Consider the following 19,525-nt stretch of genomic DNA (forward strand, 5'->3'; position numbering starts at 1 on the left):
GCCTCTGAGATATTTACAGCCTAACTAAAGAAACTCTTTGAAGTGTACTGGAAGACCAGAGATCAGTTTAGTCACAGTGAATTAAAATAAAGGTTTGTTTGTTTGTTTGTAGTGGGGAACACACCCACACTGCTCTGGGATGAGAAGGGGTTAAGGTACTCCACTGATTACAGCTAAGAGGAAACAGCCTCACCCTGCATAAATTGCCTGGCTGTCAAACTTGAAAGGGAGGCTCTCCAATAACAACTACTTAAGAACAGGAAATAAAAGGAAGGGTATAGTTAGAACAGGAGAATTACAGAAACAGTTCCCATATGGGAGTAGCAGAAACCTTGGGCTGATCCCCTGAGTTCCAATATCTAATATCTTTTACTAAAAGACCATCCTTGCTGTCTTGGGGACTCCCCATAGAGCAACATCTTATAACTACTGTGAAAGTGCAGCTTGTCAAGAGCACACCAACTCACTTAAAGTGGTGTTCAGCCTGTTACACCCGTGTTCATTGATCTTCACTGAGTGAAGTTTAAGGTGTTCATTTCAACCTGTCAGGCCTAAATGGCTTGGATCTGGCTACTTCAGGAGGAGAGTTTAGTGAGTGGGAGAGCATGGTGCAGGAATGTGATTTTAGGAGAGATTGGAAGGTCCTGTTTTCAGGTATTGGCCCAATTAAGGGAGAGTATAAAGGAAGCATTTGTTTTGGGTGGGTCCAATACATAAGGCTTTGTTTTAACAGACTGCATACATAGACACCTTTTCTGCATTCTGGGCCCTTTAAAGAAATCTGATTAAGTAATGCATATATGATAGGACAATAAAGCATGGGTTTCCGCATCAAGTTAGTTAGGCAAAAGAAAGCAAAGGTCAAACAGTGAGTGTATGAGAACAGAATAAAGCACAGAATGAACAGTTTTCTGAAGAAACTCTCATCTCCAGTGAACGATGAAGATATCACTTGAATAAGATCACATAATTATAAATAAGGACAAATAGTTATCTTTATGTGAAGATAAATTGTTCTTTATAGAGGCTTAAGCTGTTCTTATGAAAACACTAAAAACTAGACTCATACTAATGCTGATGTCAATCGCAAGGATGCAGAAGAACTTCTTCATCTGGCCAGACATACTGAGTTACCAAGCAAAAAATGGAAATGGAGGTCAGATGGGATGCCCTGGTTATAAAAAATATTCATGGCTTAAGCAATTAAACGAAAGATAAAATGTTGCAATTATTAATGTAATTGCATGGTTCTGAGGGATTTTAGCTCTTATCTCCCTTTCTGGGCGTGTTAACTGAAAGGGTTAGATTCTTAACTTGTGTAAATTCTCATAGCTCTATTGAATTCAGTGGAGGGAGTTATACCAATTTGCACCAGCTGATGACCTGGGGTAATACATTTTATCCTTTATCTTGGCTTTGGAGACCGGCTCAGGACACTTGTATCATAAAAAGCTGCAGGAAGCATATTGTTAAGGGGTTTCTGCTGACTATTGTGTAACCTATGCAAAGGGTAGGTAAGTCAATCTGCTTATCAATTCTATGCTACAGAGTTCCTCTCTCTGACTTAAACTATTTGCACAGACCATGAATTCCTATCCTTGCAAGAGTCTACAGCGGGATGTTCTATAGGAACCTTTCCAAATACTAGAAGTGGAAATTATAATAGGATTCACTTTCCTTCTCTTCTTAGGAATCAGCGGTACCAGTCTTCACCATAAAATAGTTACACTCACATACAATTAATAATGTCACATTTCTTTTTATGAGTAATGCACCAAAGGTAAACCATTACAGCACAGCAGTTACCGTGCACCCTAACTGGACTAACATCACTCACTAGAGATATGTTATTTTTCCTTTAAAATGGAGACTATAACACAGAACCTAAGGCTGCAAAATATATATTTATTTATAATATTTTACAAAATCAATATAGGGATTAAATTGGGACTCCTGACAATCGGAGATCATCTGCTTTCACATAGGCTCACCCTGGATATTACTGTTGACATTTAAGTAAAACATTCAGTTGTACTACTTAACCCATTGTTTCAGCATCCACATTACTGAGCAAATTCAAAACTTCAAATAAAGAAAAAAACACTTAGTTACTGCAGCTGTTAAGCTCTCTCACACTCTCTGGTTCAATGACATAGTACACCTCCTGAAGATATTAGGATACCAGTTTGCAATTGTTCCTTTATGGTATTTTCCAGGTTTTTAATCCCACTGTCTCTGTAAAATTATAGGAAACTGTATTGAGATCCAACCCACAGATCAGTCTGGGTTACCCTGGACAGCTTTCTCTTCTCCCTGCAGGACTGGATTTGATCTGAGCAGTACTCAACATGGCTCCCAATTTTGTACTGCTGACAGAACTCTCCACTGACTGGCCAGAAGCTGCCAGCCTCTAACTAAGGAGGTATGTGTGTGTATATGCAGGAATGTTTGTCCTTAATGAAGCCTTCCACACCAGGTTAAAAATAGCTATTGAGTAGGGTTAACAACTTCCTACACACCCTCTAGTATTCAAAGAAGTAGTTGCTATTTCAGCAGTCACTCAAGGCTGCCATCTTGTCTGAGAGCAAGTAGAAACAGCTGTAATTACAGCAATAAATCCAGGTCTACACTATAAACTTACATCGGTTAAACTATGTCGCTCGGGGGTCTAAAAAATCCATACCCTGAGCAAAGCAGTTATACTGACCTAACCCCCGCCATGGACAGTGCTAAGCTGATGGGATAGCTTCTCCTGTTGACGTAGCTACCGCCTCTTGCAGAGGTGGATTAACTACGCTGATGGGGAAGCTCTCCTCTTGGTGTAGTAGCATTTTCACTATAGTGGCTCTGCTGCACCAATATAGCTGTCAAGCTTTTTAAGTATAGACCTGCCCTAAGTGTTTTTGGATGATACCATGGGGCACAACAATCACCACTGGACTGGCTCCTCCTCCTGGTCTCTCTGGGGATTAGCTCAAGGATGACACCCTCTGTCTGCAACTTGCACCCCCTAACTCTGTCTCCGCTTCCGCTGGCAGTCTCTCCAGGAACTGCCACTTCCTCTTCATGACTCAGCCCTCTGGCTGTGTCACCTTTTGTGTTTTTCCCCTTTCCTGGGGTCAGTATCTCATAGTCCATTCATCCAGCCACTTCCCTAAGATGCCCTCCCATCTGTGGTTTGCACCCTGTCACTCCGCTACTCAGTCATAACAGCCAGCTAGGAGCTTCCTCTCGCTCCCCCGCTCCCTGCCAACAACTGCTCTGTCCATGGTGCTAGCACCTCTTTCACCTGCTAGGAACCCAGTCCTTACCCCTGGAGCCCCAGGCCGCAACTGCTTGACTCTGGCCCTGCAGCTCCTTTTACATGAGCCCTGCTGAGCCCAAATTGGTTGCTCACTGCAACTTCTCTCTATGTCTACACTACGAAATTAGGTTGAATTTATAGAAGTTGGTTTTGTAGAAAGCATTTTTATACAGTCGATTGTGTCCCCCCCCACACAAATGCTCTAAGTGCATGTAGTCGGCGGAGCGTGTCCACTGTACCAAGGCAACCGTCAACTTCTGGAGCATTGCACTATGGGTGGCTATCCCACAGTGTTGGATCATATTAAAGAAGTTCTGTATTAAAATCACAAATGAGTTTGATTCCCCATAGTTTAAATTCCAGGGTATTACTAATTAAGAGGTCTCTTGGTTTTTGGTACCATTTCTCTCCCTCTATGTGTGAAATTTGAAAGCTGCTAATTGCGTTAGTACGTTCTAAGACAGAGTCTGTTCTCAAAGCAATTCACACAGAGAGAGACTCAAAGCAATATTCTGTAACAACAGAAACAGCACCCAGAGACTCCCCGCCCTTTTGTTGTATTAAGAATTGTGATTAAAATAGAGATAGAGGATGTATGTGGATGGACGCTTGGTGTGGATAATAACCGAATGATCAGGGAGGTGCCAGCCTAAGAATCCAGTGTCCATCGGCTGAAGAAGGCGTCAAGTGAAAATAACCAGAGGACCCCCAGAGGGCAGACTGGAATCCACCCAACAGCCTCAAGAATGGGAAACTAAAGAACAAGATAACATCTAGCAGCACGGAGCCATCAGGAATGTGCTATCTGCTGATTGATTCAGCAACAGCACGATGAAGCAATTCCCATAGCCTGGCATAGGAAGAAACTCCTATAAAAATGGACTCTAGAAAGTGAGAAGTTTGGGGTCTGATTCTGCAAAACAACTTCTAGGAGCATCAGATGAGCATCTGACAAGGCCCTACTCCCTCCTCGTGTCCAGAACACCTGGCCAGTGTCTTGGCATGAGCAACTCTAAGGCTGGTAACTGTGATAACAACCTTGCAGAACCTGTGTGTGTGTGTGTGTCATAGTGGATGGTTTGCTGCAATCATAGAATCATAGAATATCAGAGTTGGAAGGGACCTCAGGAGGTCATCTAGTCCAACCTCCTGCTCAAAAGCAGGACCCAATGGGATTCCCTAGCTGTGGTGGGGCCATAGACGGAACCCATATCCCTATCTTGGCACCGGAGCACCAAGCCGGCGAGTACATAAACCGCAAGGGGTACTTTTCAATAGTGCTGCAAGCACTGGTGGATCACAAGGGACATTTCACCAACATCAACGTGGGATGGCCGGAAAAGGCACATGACGCTCACATCTTCAGGAACTCTGGTCTGTTTCAAAAGCTGCAGGAAGGGACTTTATTCCCAGACCAGAAAATAACCATTGGGGATGTTGAAATGCCTATAGTTATCCTTGGGGACCCAGCCTACCCCTTAATGCCATGGCTCAGGAAGCCATACACAGGCAGCCTGAACAGTAGTCAGAAGCTGTTCAACTACAGGCTGAGCAAGTGCAGAATGGTGGTAGAATGTGCATTTGGACGTTCAAAAGCGCGCTGGCGCAGTTTACTGACTCGCTTTACTGACTCAGAGAAACCAATATTCCCACTGTTATTACTGCTTGCTGTGCACTCCACAATATCTGTGAGAGTAAGGGGGAGACGTTTATGGCGGGGTGGGAGGTTGAGGCAAATCGCCTGGCTGCTGGTTACACGCAGCCAGACACCAGGGCGGTTAGAAGAGCACAGGAGGGAGTGGTGTGCATCAGAGAAGCTTTGAAAACCAGTTTCATGACTGGCCAGGCTTTGGTGTGAAAGTTCTGTTTGTTTCTCCTTGATGAAACCTCCCGCACTTTGGTTCACTCTACTTCCCTGTAAGCTAACCGCCCTCTCCTCCTCCCTTTGATCACCACTTGCAGAGGCAATAAAATCATTGTTGCTTCACATTCATGCATTCTTTATTAATTCATCACACAAATAGGGGGATAACTACCAAGGTAGCCCAGGAGGGGTGGTGGAGGAGGGAAGGACAAGGCCACACAGCACTTTAAAAGTTTAAAACTTATTGAATGCCAGCCTTCTGTTGCTTGGGCAATCCTCTGGGGTGGAGTGGCCGGAGTCCCTCCAACAGCGTTCTTGGGCGTCTGGGTGTGGAGGCTATGGAACTTGGGGAGGAGGGCGGTTGGTTACACAGGGGCTGTAGTGGCGGTCTGTGCTCCTGCTGCCTTTTCTGCAGCTCAACCATACGCTGGAGCGTATTAGTTTGATCCTCCAGCAGCATCAACATTGAATCCTACTTCCTCTCATCATGTTGCCGCCACCTTTCAGCTTCAGCCTGCCACGTACTCTCTTCAGCCCACCACCTCTCCTCCCAGTCATTTTGTGCTTTCCTGCATTCTGACATTGTCTGCCTCCACGCATTCGTCTGTGCTCTGTCAGTGTGGGAGGACAGCATGAGCTCAGAGAACATTTCATCACAAGTGCGTTTTTTTCGCCTTCTAATCTTCGCTAGCCTCTGGCAAGAAGAAGATCCTGTGATCCTTGAAACACATGCAGCTGGTGGAGAGAAAAAAAGGGACAGTGGTATTTAAAAAGACACATTTTATAGAACAATGGGTACACTCTTTCATGGTAAACCTTGCAGTTAACATTACATACTGTGACAAAGTTCCTGGTCTACCTTGGTGGGTCTTGCGCTTATTGGTGGATTTGCTCGCTTTGGAGCTTCATGGCAGCCCTCAGCTTGGCCGTTTTTCTGAATTCACAATCCAGGTCGACTCCTCCTGTGTCTGACCAGGAGTTGGGAGGATTTGGGGGGAACCCAGGCCCGCCCTCTACTCCGGGTTCCAGCCCAGGGCCCTGTGGAATGCAGCTGTCTAGAGTGCCTCCTGGAACAGCTGTGCGACAGCTACAACTCCCTGGGCTACTTCCCCATGGCCTCCTCCCAACACCTTCTTTATCCTCACCATAAGACCTTCCTCCTGGTGTCTGATAATGCTTGTATACCTCAGTCCTCCAACAGTCCATGTTCTCACTCTCAGCTCCAAGTGCCTCTTGCTCCCAGCTTTTCACACGCACACCACAAACTGAAGTGAGCTCCTTTTTAAAGCCCAGGTGCCCTGATTAGCCTGCCTTAATTGATTCTCGCAGCTTCTTGATTGGCTGCAGGTGTTCTAATCAGCCTGTCTTAATTGTCTCCAGAAGGTTCCTGATTGTTCTGGAACCTTCCCTGTTACCTTACCCAGGGAAAAGGGATCTACTTAGCCTAGGGCTAATATATCTGCCTTCTATTACACTCCTATAGCCATCTGGACCGACCCTGTCACAATACATAGCACATGTGCTTTCGTTCGGAGGTTGCATTTTGCCTCCCCACACCGCATGGCTAGCCCCTCATCCCTCCCCTGCTTCAGCCATAGGCAAATAGCCCAGCAGGAATGGGCACCTCTGAATGTCCCCTTAAGAAAAGCACCCTATTTCAACCAGGTGACCATGAATGATATCACTCTCCTGAGGATAACACAGGGAGATAAAGAACGGATGTTGTTTGAATGCCAGCAAACATACACTGCAATGCTTTGTTCTACAATGATTCCCTAGTACATGCTGCTGGCCTGTGTGGTAAAGTGTCCTACCATGGTGGACGGAATAAGGCTGCCCTCCCCAGAAACCTTTTGCAAAGGCTTTGAGAGTACATCCAGGAGAGCCGCAAATGCCAGGGCAAATTAATCATTAAACATGCTTGCTTTTAAACCATGTATAGTATTTTAAAAGGTACACTCACCAGAGGTCCCTTCTCCGCCTGGCAGGTCCTGGAGGCAGCCTTGGTGGGTTTGGGGGGTACTGGCTCCAGATACAGGGTGAGAAACAGTTCCTGGCTGTCAGGAAAACCAGTTTCTCCGCTTGCTTGCTGTGAGATATCTACAAGCTCATCATTATCTTCCTCATCCCCAAAACCTGATTCCATGTTGCCTCCATCTCCATTGAAGGAGTCAAACAACATGGCTGGGGTAGTAGTGGCTAAATCCCCTAAAATGGCATGTAGCTCATCAAAGAAGCTGCATGTTTTGGGCTCTGAGCTGGAGCGGCCGTTCGCCTCTCTGGTTTTCTGGTAGGCTTGCCTCCTTAAGTTTCATGCGGCACTGCTTCGGGTCCCTGTTATGGCCTCTGTCCTTCATGCCCTGAGAGATTTTGACAAATATTTTGGCATTTTGAAAACTGGAACGGAGTTCTGATAGCACGGATTCCTCTCCCCATACAGCGATCAGATCCCGTACCTCCCGTTCAGTCCATGCTGGAGCTCTTTTGCTATTCTGGGACTCCATCATGGTCACCTCTGCTGATGAGCTCTGCATGGTCACCTGCAGCTTGCCACGCTGGCCAAAGAGGAAATTGAAATTCAAAAGTTCGCAGGCCTTTTCCTGTCTACATCTGCATCTGAGTTGAGAGTGCTGTCCAGAGCGGTCACAATGGAGCACTCTGGGATAGCTCCCAGAGGCCAATACTGTCTAATTGTGTCCACAGTACCCCAAATTAGACCCAGCAAGGCCGATTTAAGCGCTAATCCCCTTGTCAGGGGTGGAGTAAGGAAATCGATTTTAAGAGCTCTTTAAGTCAAAAAAAGGGCTTCATCGTGTGGACGGGTGCAGGGTTAAATTGATTTGATGCTGCTAAATTCAACCTCAACTCCTAGTGTAGACCAGGGCTCTGATTGGTTGTGGCCCACACAGCTGCTTTAGGCTACTCGGAGGACTCATCTCCACTGCTCCCTCCTGGGGTTAATCCCTTCCATGCTGGTGTGGGGTAGACACTCCATCGGAGCTGAACACCAAGAAATAATAAAAAGAAAGGGGGCTTACAATTGCATGGAAGCCACTTATGCTATTTTGGTAGGCTTGTCCTGTTGAGAGATCATTTATCCAATAGCAGTTTAAAGGCATTCATTGATACAGGTGAAGATTATGCTGAAAATGGGCCCTATTTGATCATATCAATCATTTGTCCCATATCTTTCAAATGAAAGCTTCATATATTTTCTCCTTTATATCTTTTCTGTTGTATACAGGTATGTATATTGTATATTTCTGCTTCTTATGGCAGTTCCTACACATTTACAGAAAAGAAACACATTTTTGCGAGTAATAAATAACATTTTGTTGAAAATAAATACTTTATACTTATTCCAGTATCAACTGTAACATAAAATCCACAAATTACAGAACATATATCTATAAAATACCTTGTCTTTGAGATATTGGAGATTTTTATATTTATAAATGTATCCTATTTCTACTGAAATTGTAATATGTAGGAAATTGCGTAGAGGACGAATGAAACTCTAGTTTTGTCCTAACTTTCATTCGCTATTTGAAGATCATGTGTTGACTCATTTACGCTAATAAAACATTGATTGGTTTTCTTTAGAAAAGTATCCATGTATAATGTACACATTCATAGAATCATAGAATCATAGAATATCAGGGTTGGAAGGGACCCCTGAAGGTCATCTAGTCCAACCCCCTGCTCGAAGCAGGACCAATTCCCAGTTAAATCATCCCAGCCAGGGCTTTGTCAAGCCTGACCTTAAAAACCTCTAAGGAAGGAGATTCCACCACCTCCCTAGGTAACGCATTCCAGTGTTTCACCACCCTCTTAGTGAAAATTCAGCTATAACAAGCTGTCTAATGCTAACATTGTCCTCAAGTATTTTAAATGATTTGGTGGGTAGAAACCCAAGTGTTGATGTTACTTTTCCAGTTATATAATCCGGACTACGCTTCTCGGTCTTACCTGTTATGTACCTCATGCTGGGATTTTCTCTTCTATTTCTCTTCTGAGTATTTTCTCTTCTACTTTTGAGAAAAGGGGGAGGCAAAACCATCAGAATCTGGCCCCTGACCCAAGATGGGACAAAAATGAGTGAGTGCGTGCTTCACAGCTGGCACTCTCAATTTGAGTTCTGTGTAGTCAAGTACCCACCGGTTTCTCAAGGACAGGTAGGGAAGGGCAAAACAGCTGAACTCTGCAGCATTCTCCCCTGCTGACCCTGAAATATCAGATTCCGTATTAATGCTGCTTGAAGCAGCATCGTTACTGATGTAATGTTGCTACTCAAAAGTTAGGGAATGAGTTGGTCAGTGACGCCATAGCTCCTTCAGGAGGCATGCTACCAGGGGAGGTCAGGCTGCTGGGGCAGTGGTACAGGCCCTCCAAGGATTTTCCTGAGTTTTATGTGGTCCTTGTCCCTCTCCCCAGAGCAGCAGATAGTCCAAGTTCCCTGCTCATTCTGCATCATGGTTTTTTGATTATGCCTTATATAACAGAAAAGTACATTTTAAAATATTTAAGATAATTTTTTTTTTAATTAGGACCATTTTCTAGTTTTCCAAACCTTGTTAGTGCCAAAAGCCCAGTCAAGCAAACCTCTGAGAGAGAGAGAGAGAGTGAATACATAGTTCAAAAAACCAAAACCGCTGTCCAAGATTTGAATAAAGCAAGGAGCCTGAAGTTAGGCCTCTACAAGGGTTATTTTTCAAAGGCACAAATGGCAGTCAGTGAAAATCATGGAAGTTAATCTCCAGTCAGCCATTTGTACCTTTGACATTCTCTCCAACATCTGTATTTGGGCTCCTATCGGAGGGTCTGATATTCAAACATGTCCAGTAACTCCCATATGTCAGAACTGTTTCCAGCCCCTCAGACGTTGAGAATTTCAAGGTCAGTCTTCCTTCCTTTTTCCTTCCATCATCCTTAGCTTTATCCTCTTAACATGAGTTAACATCACAAAAACATATATCTAATAGCCCAAAAAGTGCAGATATAACCCATGTAGATATAAATTTCAATCCAGCAATGATTCTATGTCTCATCCCTTGGAGGAAGAATAGGTGTATTGACCCAAAAACCCTTCTGAAGTAAACATTCTTAATGAAGAATTTTGTTTTCTGTGTAGAAAACCAGAGAAATCTTTCAACAGAAAATATTGCATGATAATTTTTTTATCCATAGGTTTCTTGAGAAATAAGCTTTTAGTCTGGGGGAATTGTATACAGGAACCCCTCTGCACTTCCTGAAACTCTCAAAAAGCAACCATAGCAAGCTTAATAATTCATAAATTCCCCCAGTACTCTTTTCACAAAATGTAGATTTGCCAGCACAGCTTGAGAGTTTCCTGGGGAAACTCTTGTTCTGTCGTCTTTGTAAGAAATGGCGGGTGGGACGGTCTTACTAGTCAGCATGAAACTTACAGTCTGCAAATTATGCAATTCATGACTACTAAGAGCCTCTCATTATTCTTATGGTGTAAGATCTGCAAACATTGTAAGGTTAGACAATGCCTTCAGACGTTGTAAATTCTATAAGGACGGACCTTAAAAAAGCTGCAGGATGGTGTTTGAATGTTGTAGACTTCAGGCAACACCTATGAACACTTTTGAAACAAAAAGTACAGAACTTCCAAAGCCCACAATCCATATGAGAAAATAACAAGCTGTGGACTAGCTTTAGTTGGAAACCAATTTGGAGAGCAAATATGAAGCCTTAGACCCAAGATGAGTCTGATTTGTTTAGATAAAGCACTACGTTTTCAGAAAGAGGAAAACTGGGGGTTTTTCAAAACCGTATAAGTTAAATTGTTCAATAAACCTTAAACTTAAAAACACTAATCTTGTCACGCAAAATTTGAATCTGAAAGCACTTAATTTTTTAGCAAATTAGGTGAGAATAAAAATCATATCTATAGCAGATATTGTTTTATTGAGTTGTTACCTTTGCTTTGTAATCAAATAATGAGTCAGCTTTTATTTCTGTACCATTTTTCTATGCAGTGTTCTCTGTGATTCTAACTGGATCAAAAATTACAATTTCTAGAACCTTACATAGTGGGCTCAGCTTGCTCTGAGTTCTAGTCGCTCTCTTGACTGAGATCATGAGCTGTTACTAAAGCCTTGTCTACACTACAGATTTAAGTCGACTTAAGTTACATCGATGACCATATGCCGCTTTAATTACATTGGTTGTGCACATCCACACAACGCTCCTTGTGTTGGCAGAACGTATCCACAGTTGGTGTCCTTGCATCGACAGAGCGTTGCATCATGGGTAGCTATCCCACTCTACAACTTGCCACCCTCTGCCGCTGGGAGATCTGGGAATGGATCACAGTGCATCATGGGGGGCATGCTTACCATACCATGATGCAGTTTTTTCCAGCCCATCATTCCATGGGCTTCTGATTTCATTTCATGCTGTTTTTCAACAGCCCCTGTTAACTGTGCACCTGTCATCTCTTCCTCAAAACAGGATCCTGAGCTGCTGACAGACTGGTGATGAGCATTATGACCACAATGCAGCTGGTCCTACTGTATTTCATGAGCTGGGAAACAGAAAGTGAATCTGCGGTGTCTGCCCTGCTGTCTACAATGGAAAGAAACAATTCAAGATTGCTGCTGGCATTCACAGAGCAGCTCCACATGGTGGACTGTCGGTACTGGGCTCGGGAAACAAGCACTAAGTGGTGGGATTACATCATGATGCATGTATGGGATGATGAACAGTGGCTGCAGAACTTTTGGATGTGCAAAGCCACCTTTCTGGAACTGTGCACAGAGCTCGACCTTGCCTTGTGGCGCAAGGGCACCAGAATGAGAACTGTCCTAATAGTGGAAATGTGAGTGGTAATTAATTGCTGTGTGGAAATGGCTTATCCAGACTGCTACAGGTCAGTCATGAATCAGTTTGGAGTTGGAAAGTCCACTGTAGGGGTTGCCGTGATGCAAGTGTGCAGGGCCATTAATCGCCTCCTGCTATGAAGGACTCTGACGCTGGGTAATATGCAGAAATAATTGATGGTTTGCAACAATGGGATTCCCGAATTGTGGCAGGGTATAGATGCCATGCATATCCCAATTTTGGCCCCAGACCATCTTGTGACAGAGTACATCAACCAAAAGGGCTACTTCTCCATGGTTTTGCAGGGCCCAGTGTCACTGGGGCAGTTACACTGACATCAGTGCGGGTTGGTCAGGGAAAGTTCATGATGCACGCATCTTTAGGAACACTGGACTGTACAGAAAGCTTCAAGCAGGGACTTTCTTTCTGGACCAGAAGATTCCAATGTGGGATGTGCAATTGTCCATAGCTATCCTGGGAGACCCCGCCTACCCCTTGCTACCATAGCTCATGAAACCTTACACCAGGAACCTAGACAACAGCAAGGAGCTCTTGAACAACTGGCTCAGCAGGTGCCAAATGACTATTAAATGTGTCTTTTGCAACAAGTCGCTGGCGTTGCCTTTTTGGCAGGTTAGACCTCAATGAGGAAAATATGATGATGGACATAGCAGCCTGCTATACTCTGCATGACATTTGCAAAGCGATGTGGGGAAAGTTTCCCCAGAGGTGGAGCGCTGAGTTGGATCGTCTGACTGCTGATTTTAGCAGCCAGATACCAGGGCAATTAGAGGGGATCAGCGTAGGGCTATTAGATTCAGGGAGGTTCTTAAGGAGCATTTGGACAATGAGCACCAGTAGTGTGTCTTTATGTGATGCATTCAGTTAGGCAATGTTTACTTGCCACCTGAAATGACCCCTATAATGCTTACTTCCTGAGCTTTAATTTTAGTGAGCAAATGTTCCTGTGTATAGACACTGTTTGAATTTTAGCAGCAACTCCCATGTGTATGACACAAATAAATACTAATTTTGTTTCAAATACTAGACTTTCATTAAAGGATAACACACTTTTTTTGCAACCGGGGAACATGGCAATCAGGGAGCAGTCTCTCAGTTCAGGCTCTTTCAGCTGTGTATAACTCCAGCTTTCATCATTAAATCAGTCTCTAGGGGTGGATTGCAAGGGGTGTTGTAACGGAATGGGAACATGTGAGAAATGAGTTGGGGGAGGGGATGGAATGGCATTCTCTATTGGCTGCAGGGGGAATCATGCGTGCATGCGCTCACACTGCAGTGCAATGAGGGACATGAATATCTTTCTGTTCCTCTAGTAGCTTTATCATCCACTCCTGTCCATGTCTCCTCTCAGGCAAACCAGCCTGAGTTTTTCATTAATTCTCTCTCTCTCCACACACTTGTTTCGCTATGTGCAGCATCTGTTGACTGCAGCACTTCTCTAAACATATCCTCCTTACTCCTCCTAGTTCGCCTCCTAATCTGTTGAAGGTCTCCACCACTGGGTAGGGGTTGGTCCTCAAGGGCACATCTGCAGAAGTCAAAGAAACAACCAACAGAGACAGTATTGAGAGTGCCCACAAAGCCATAAATCACAAGTCACATACACCTTTTTCTCACTATTCCTTTGGTAGCACACAGCTCAGTGAGAGTCTCAGATATAGTGAGGTTGGGGGTGGGGTGGGAAGAAAGAATGAGCAAGAATGGGCAAAGTTTGGGTGATTTGCAAAGAGGGTCACTACACACATGTAGGGAAAGTATTCTGAATATTGGCATCCTTTTCCACAGGCTAGGGTAATAGAACCCAATATCTCACTCCTGAGGATAACCCGGAATGCCAGGGTGCATCTCCTGCATGCATGCAGCTTCAGACCTGGTCCGTATGCAGCTTGCCTGTGTGCAGCTTTGGTCCCTGCAGAAATAATTGCCAGTTGGCTCAGCAAAGTTTCCTACAATGGGGGCAGAAACAAGGCAGCTTTGCCTAGGAACCTTTGGCAGAGGATTGCTGAATATCTACTGGAAAGTTTCCGAGAGATCTCTATGGAGGATTCCTGGGACATTCCAGTGTACATTAACAACTTTTCTGCCAGGCCCTCACAGGATAGCTGCATAGGCTCTGTTGTTAATTCCTGTCCTATATCCCTCCTCTACCATATAACAAAGTAAATGAGACTTCAGTCTTCTATCACTGTATATTATCAATGCAAGATGCAGGCTTACTAGAGCTCGCATCCCCAGCTTCATGAGCACCGGAGCCAAAGTACTGGGATTGGCTAGACCCCTACAGAGTCAAAAATAGGTCCTGGCTTGCCACGCCACCAGAAGACCCCTGGCACATATCCCATATCTTCCTCCAACTCCCCTTCCTCATCCACCACTTCTTCAGGGTTGACTCCCTTGGCCGCTCCCTCCAGTCCCCCCCCAAGTATCCATGGGGCTCATGGTGGTGGGGTCAGCAGCAAGGAAGTCATGCAGCAACTTGTAGAAGTGGCATATCTTCCGCACTGCACCAGAGCGACGGTTGGCCTCCCTTGCCTTCAGGTACGTTTGCCTCAGCTCTTTGATCTTAGCATGGCACTTGCTGCATGTCCCTTTTGGGTCCCTTCTCCTACATGCCACTAGCAGTCAGCCCGTAGATATCAAAGTTCCTACAGCTTGAGCAAAGCTGTGGCTGCACAGCCTCCTCTTCCCACAGACCCAACAGATCCAACAGTTCTGGCGTGCTCCATGTGGGAGCGCATCTGTTGTGGAAAGCCGGCGTGGTCAGCTGGGAAGATGCTGGGTGAACAGTCTAGGGGAGTTAAGTCAGCAGAAGGAGCATTGTGTGTACACCTCCACTGTTTTGTTCAGGAAAGCTGACTTTTGTTGACAAAACTGCAGTGTAGACAAGGCCTTAGGCTTCATCTTGTCTTGAATTCAGATGTTTTAAATGACCATCTACAGGGCTAATTGAAAGCCTTTTGAACGTATGCCTCAGATTCCCACAAGTATAATAGATAGATAGAAAGGATTCTTTCACAACTATAATTGTTTATCTAACTAAGGGCATGGCTACACTGGAAACTTCAAAGCGCTGTTGTGGGAGCACTCCGACGTGTGAATGTGGTCCTGCGCGAGTCCTGGGAGAGAGCTCTCCCAGCACTCCTGGTACTCCACCTCCACGAGGGGATTAGCTCCAAGCACTGGGAGCGCTCCCAGCACGCTCGGAGCCTGTTTACACTAGCGCTTTAAAGTGCTCTGACTAGCTGCGCTCAGGGGGGTGATTTTTCACACACCTGAGCCAGCAAGTTAGAGCACTATAAAATGTAAGTGTAGCCAAGCCCTTCGAGTTACAAAAGCTAGGGAATTGACTGGAGAGCCTAGTGCTGTCCTTACTGAACACAGAACTGAATCCTCTCATCTGCATAATAGCCAGGTAAATAAGCTTTGCTCAGGAGTTCTGTGACTTGGTAGGGGATGAAGGAGAGGCAGAATCCGCGGTATGTATTGTCTTCTGCACAGAGGAGCTAGTGTATCCACATATTCATATCAACCAGTCTTGCCTCAGCCTCACAGTTCCCCTCTACAGTGGTATAGCCAAAGTAGTTTATCTGCATCCTTTTCTCTCTGTACCCCTACACACAACATTCATAGAATTTAAGCCCTTCTCTGGGACTTAACTTGGGTTGACAGATGTGGCTTACAGTCATTAAAACAAAGCACTTCATCGTGTGTTAAGGATGTGAGAGCCTTCACTTTGTGTACACTAGCAAGTGTTCACCAGTGCAGCTACATTCTGCAATATCAGCAAAAGTTATTTTACCGCCATAGCTATGACAGTTAGGCTTGTGATTTTTTTTTTTAACCAACATACCTATACCAGCAAAATATTAAGTGTTAACTTTTAGGGTTAATGTTGTTGAATCTCTGACACAAGTATCTCAAGGTGATTGCAAAGGAAATAAAAATTAAGCATGTGTCCGTCCCCCCCAATCCCCTCTTCCTCTATTTTATGATAAAGAAGGCGTGGAAGGGGTTTTCTCTACCCTGAAGAATTCTATGGATTCCAGTGAAATACTTACATCACAGGACACTGAAAAATGAGTAAAAATGAATGAGTAAAAATGTTTAAAATGCTTAGTTTTTTGTTATCACCTATTTAAATCTAATGCCTAATGAACATTACAGAAAAATGATGCCTCTTATAGTAATTACCCATTTATTGAAGGTGTGAGAATTTGTAATACACATACCATGAGACCCCCCAAGAGGTTCTCCAGCAAAATCAGAGAAGACCAATCTTAACATTCCTGATATTTCTCATGAGCTGCCCCCTGCTGGTTGATGGTATAACAGGTCAAGGGAAATGTAGCTGTAAAAGGAGGTTGTGTTCAGAGAGAGGGGCTCACATGAAGGACTTTGTTTATATCAGGACAGTCACCTTGAACTGAACTCTGAGAAAGAGTCAGTGTCCTTTGTTGCTAGGTAGATTGGCGGCTGTATTTTGTACAAACTGGAGCTGTCTTCGGAGTATGGGGCTTCATTCCTAGCTATGAGTTGCTGTAGTCCAACATGAACAGCATGAATATGTGGAACACTGTGGCCAGGGTCTTTGTTTGATAGATTTTTGAGGCCAGAAGGAACCATTGTGATCATCTAGTATGTGCTCCTATATAGCACAGGCCATAGAACATCCTCAAAATAATTCCTAGAGCATATCAAAACATCCTGTCTTCATTTAAAAATGGTCAGTGATGGGGAATCCACCCCTTGGCAGATATATTTCTAAGATGTGGGTTATTGCTTGGAGGGACAGCCAGCCTCCTAAAAATAAATGTATTTTTTCTCTCACATTGACCTGCCAGTTACACTGTATTTTCAAATTAATTTTGTGCACTCAGGAGAGAGAGTGTAAGGCTCGGAATTTATGTCCTTTAAAACTGCATACTGTGCAACACAGACTGGAAAATGCTAGTAAAAATGCATAATTTATGGACTGCAGTAGAAGTTTCCCTTGGTGGATCCATTCTACCCTGATTCTGAGCATGACAAGAATGCTTTAGGAAAAGTGTGTGGAGGCTGAGCTCTTTGGAGCCAAATGTGATTGAGATCAGAACCCTGTCAAGAGAGGGCTGTTCTTTGAGTATATGTCAGAGTGGATCCCCTGGTACATGCACATGTTCCTCATCTGCATGAGATCAGAGTCTTTTGACTAACTGTTTTTGTTGGGGGCTGCACATGCACCCTGTACCTCCTTGTGCTTCTGTGTGAGGGCATAAAGGCTGGAGCAACCACGACCTTCCCTCAGTTTCCTTTTTGCCATCTATGGCAGCCTCTCTAACCTGGCCTGTCTCTAACCCGCTACTCCTTTAAGATTTCAGAATTGGTTTCCAACTACTTTTAGTAAAGAAATCTTCTACAGTCACACTCCCACTTCCTGAAATGTAGACATTCCAAAGAGACAGAAAAAGAAAAAACAGGGCAAGACACTTTATGTCAATCACCAATCACCACACCTCCTGGTGGACACCAGACTACTAGGGTTCAAACCCTGCTTGCCTTGTGATCGACTCATTTCCCTTCAAGGTTGGTTGGAGTTGATGCCTCTTCTGCATGGGAGAGATACGCATCCCGAATAGGTGCTCTGTGTGAAAGTCCTTTTCTGCCATATATAGAGATACTCATTTCAAGCAACACCTGCTGAAGCAGTCCAGACAGGTTGCTTCAGACCCAGAGGTGATGGTAACGATGAAAGGCTGGATAAGTTCACATTGGCTAGTGCTCCCTCTAGCACACATTGTACCCTGGGATCAGGAAGAAAAGAGGTGAAGTGGATGCCAACAGGGGCAGCACCGGTCACTTGGACACTGACCATCTCAGCATCAGCAAAATCTTTGGCACTGAAAATATCAGCAAAGGCAGCCTCGGTGCCCAACTTGTCCACTGCCCACCACTTTTCCCATCCCTCAAGTGACCCTACTGTTGAGAATCAAACAGAAATGCCCTAATTGCTTTGCCCAAGAGTCATATAAGAGGGAGAGAAACTTCTACTGTCATCCTTCCACTTATTCTGAGAAGAAAGGGGGTCTTCATCCTATCCTAGACATGAGGAAAGTGAACAGATTCAGGATGGTAATGCTTGTCCCTATTATCCCATCTCTTCAGGCTTAAGACTGGTTTGAAACTCTCAACTTAAAGGATGGGTGCATCCACATAGACATCCACTCAGCCTACAAGAAACACTGAAGCTTCATAGTGGGGCCCAGCCATTAACAATGTATTTTCCCTAGTCTCGTTCTCAGCAACAGCTGCACTATTTTGACACATATTCAGCCTGAGGCAGACACCTGGCATGAAAAATTTTAACTCAAATAGTTAATCTGGTAAAATTATAAACAACTGAAAATAGGATCTTATAATAGGAAGTGTTGGGCAACCTTAATGGGTGGTGCTACCAGACCCCTCTAATACATAAAAAGGCCTTTAAATAAGTAGTGGAATAGAATGTACATTTCTAATATCAGTTTTTTTAACAAAAGTGAAGTTCCCTGCATGTTTTATTTAACAATGACTTAATAGACAATAATCCACTTTACTAAACAATAACTGTGCTGTCCTTTTTCTCGTACTAGAAATTGCTAACTGCTTGACTCCTCCTGGTGATTATCTTGGTTACTACTTATTTATTTTTAATTGGGCTATGTGGATACTGGAACCCTTTTTCCAAACTAAAGCTGGTTCAAAAATGAGAAAAAATTGGGAGGTGTGTTTGTTTGTTTTTCCCCAACAAAATTCAAAATTTCAGTGAAGCACTTAGTTTGAAAGTTTTGCTTACTACTGCTACTCCAAACACCTCCAAGCTTTGGTGGTTTGCCTAAAATAGAAACTGGATCTGAGCTACCCTGGGTTTTTAGTATTGATAAATTAAAATCTGACTGAGGTCATGCAAAACTGAGATAAAAATGTAATTTCTTTGACCAGTCTCTTATTCAGCTGTAACTACACTTGTCCAAACACAATTCTGATATCTGAATGTTACATGTCATTATTTCTTTTATTTTATTACAGCTGCACACAGAGGCCCCAGTTAGCATCAGGGTCCCCGTGCACTGAGTGCTGTATAAACACACACTACGAGACAACACAGTTAACCTGTGGAACTCTTTGCCAGAGGATGTTGTGAAGGCCAAGACGATAACCGGGTTCAAAAAAGAACTAGATACATTCACGGAGGATAGGTCCATCAATGGCTATTAGTCAGAATGGGCAGACATGGTGTCCCTAGCCTCTGTTTGCCAGAAGCTGAGAATGGGCAACAGGGGATGGATCACTTGATGATTACCTGTTCTGTTCATTCCCTTTGAAGCACCTGACATTGGCTGCTGTCAGAAGCAGGATACTGGGCTAGATGGACCTTTGGTCTGACCCAATATGGCCAGTCTTATGTCCCCACTCTGAAGAGATAGGGGCTTTTGAAAATGTTACCTTGTAAACAACTTAGGAGCCCAAGC

The sequence above is a fragment of the Eretmochelys imbricata genome, chromosome 3 (assembly GCF_965152235.1).
Source record: "Eretmochelys imbricata isolate rEreImb1 chromosome 3, rEreImb1.hap1, whole genome shotgun sequence".
NCBI lineage: Eukaryota > Metazoa > Chordata > Testudines > Cheloniidae > Eretmochelys > Eretmochelys imbricata.